Source organism: Coregonus lavaretus (genome assembly GCF_964263955.1).
Source record: "Coregonus lavaretus genome assembly, chromosome: 1".
Classification (NCBI taxonomy): domain Eukaryota; kingdom Metazoa; phylum Chordata; class Actinopteri; order Salmoniformes; family Salmonidae; genus Coregonus; species Coregonus lavaretus.
The window spans coordinates 82,338,387-82,341,597 of NC_139988.1; positions in this window are offsets into that span (position 1 = coordinate 82,338,387).

A 3,211-nucleotide genomic window follows, 5' to 3' on the forward strand; every position below is an offset into this window, starting at 1 on the left:
TATGTGACTAATGGGTTGTTCTTACGTGTGTGTGTCAAAATCAAATAAAATGTTATTGGTTGTGTACACATACTTTGCAGAAGTTATCGCGGGTGTAGCTAAATGCTAATGTTCCTAGCTCCGACAGTGCAGTAATAGCTACCGAACAATACACGCAAATCCAAAAAATGTAAAGAAAGGAATTAAGAAATATATAAATATTAGAACGAGTAGAGTCAGAGTCCGGAATATAAATATATATGTATATGATGGTGTGTATAGACATTATGGACAATATATAATAGTATATTAATTATGGACTGTGTGGGTGTGTGTCTGCGGTGAGTGGGGTCAGCGATGAGCGGAGGTCCTCAGCAGCCTGTCGATGATGGTGTAAAAGGGAGAGATGTCCACCTGGGCCAGGGTCTGTAGGGTGGCTGTGGCTGCACTCCTCACCTCACAGACAGGGGAGCTCAGACAGGCCAGCAGAGAGAGCACCACTGTGGAGGGAAGACACATTTAGAACTTTATTACTAATACACAATACTCCATCCATTTTCTTGTTACTCCACTAACACTCTTCATTGTCTTCCCATTGTCCTTCTATTGCAGTGATTGTGAGCACATGGTTTTTATTACACTGTCACAATAGAGCAGGCAATAAGCTTAACGTACCACAATACTGTAAACACAGTTATCTCACCCCAGACAACTGATAAACCCTAGGTCATTTTCAGACTGTGCCAAACTCTATATGTAAAGTACAATGAAATGTAGCAAGCCTTTATATTATGGGAATTATGAGAGGCTCTGTGTTGTAAAAGGAGCAGTCACTGTTTAACACAGTCACATTTTAACACACTCTCTGCTGCTCCACCCAGAACATTTGGATAAGAGACAACTGTAAAGAGAGGCAGGCCTCCCCAGGGACTGGCCCGCCCTCTTCTTCTGCCACACACACTTTCAGCAGCTTCTGTATGATCCACTATGTAATTTAGATAAGTATGATATGGAGTTGTGGTCACTTCACATGTGACATTCACAGGGGCCAAAGAGGTTGTTTGTGTAACCTTGGAGCATCTCATTTGTCAAAGACCGCATATTCATTCAGAGCTTAAATTGTATACCAAAAATAATGATCATTTCCACCCAACTTTAACCAAGCAATGAGTTATGCAACATTGTGTACATGTGTAATTGTACTTCCAGCTAATTACACAATTATTATTTGTCATGAGATCAGAAGACATTTCTGACCAGAAAACGTATGGTTCATGCTGGTCTACAACTATGGGAATATTCATCATCAAAGTGAAATCCCATTTTGGGAATATTGAGCAGTGAGCGGTTCCAGCTGTATAATTGCATTGTAGTCTTGCAGAACTACAGGGGATGTGGGAGAGAGTGCAGGCCAGGGCCGTGCTCCTCCTTTCCCGGGGAAAAGAGAACGCATGGCTGATAAGGGATGAGGTTTTGGCCTAGGCTGGCAGCACTTCTCCAGATAACATTAATGACTACTAGGCCTTTATCAGCATAAATCACAGCCTAGCCCTACTCACTGTGGTGAAGCTGTTCTCACAGCCGAAAGCCAACACATTATGGCCAGGGTGTATATTGTGAGAGGAACGTGATTGATGAGGACTGCTAGGATGTGAATTACACTGAACAAAAATATAAATGCAACATGCAACAATTCCAAAGATTTTACTGAGTTACAGTTCATATAAGGAAATCAGTCAATTGAAATGAATTCATTAGGCCCTAATCTATGGATTTCACATGACTGGGAATACAGATATGCATCTGTTGGTCACAGATACCTTAAAAAAAGGTAGAGGTGTGGCTCAGGAAACCAGTCAGTATCTGGTGTGACCACCATTTGCCTCATGCAGCGCGACACATCTCCTTCGCATAGAGTTGATCAGGCTGTTGATTGTGGCCTGTGGAATGTTGTCTCACTCCTCTTCAACGGCTGTGTGAAGTTGCTGGATATTGGCGGGAACTGGAACACGCTGTCGTACACGTCGATCCAGAGCATCCCAAACATGCTCAATGGGTGACATGTCAGGAGTATGCAGGCCATGGAAGAACTGGGACATTTTCAGCTTGCAGAAATTGTGTACAGATCCTTGCGACATTGGGCCATGCATTATCATGCTGAAACATGAGGTGATGGCGGCGGATGAATGGCACGACAGTGGGCCTCAGGTTCTTGTCACAGTATCTCTGCGCATTCAAATTGCCATCGATAAAATGAAATAGTGTTCGTTGTCCGTAGCTTATGCCTGCCCATACCATAACCCCTCCACCACCATGGGGCACTCTGTTCACAACGTTGACATCAGCAAACCGCTCGCCCACATGATGCCATCTGCCGGTATAGTTGAAACTGGGATTAATCCGTGAAGAACACATTTCTCTAGCGTGCCAGTGGCCACTGAAGTCGGTTACGATGCCGAACTGCAGTCAGGTCAAGACCCTGGTGAGGACGACGAGCAAGCAGATGAGCTTCCCTGAGACTGTTTCTGACAGTTTGTGTAGAAATTCTTCGGTTGTGCAAACCCACAGTTTCATCAGCTGCCCAGGTGGCTGGCCTCAGACGATCCTGCAGGTGAAGAAGCTGGATGCGGAGATCCTGGGCTGGCGTAGTCTGCGGTTGTGAGGCCGGTTGGACGTACTGCCAAATTCTCTAAAACAATGTTGGAGGCGGCTTATGGTAGAGAATTAACATTAAATTCTCTGGCAACAGCTCTGGTGGACATTCCTGCAGTCAGCATGCCAATTGCACGCTCCCTCAAAACTTGAGACATCTGTGGCATTGTGTTGTGACAAAATTACACATTTTAGAGTGGCCTTTTATTGTCCCCAGCACAAGGTGCACCTGTCTAATGATCATGCTGTTTAATCAGCTTCTTGATATGCCACACCTGTCAAGTGGATGGATTATCTTGGCAATGGAGAAATGCTCACTAACAGGGATGTAAACAAATGTGTGCACAGAATTTGAGAGAAATAAGCTTTTTGTGCATATGGAACATTTCTTGAATCTTTTATTTCAGTTCATGAAACATTGGACCAACACTTTACATGTTGTATTTATATTTGCATTCAGTGTAAAATCAAATACCCTGTGAAACTATTATGTGCTATCTGTTGGCAAAATATCCTTGAATAGCTGCCCAGTATTCCAAAAAGGTTTCTGAGATAGCTTTCTTGTCGTGGATTTGCCTGC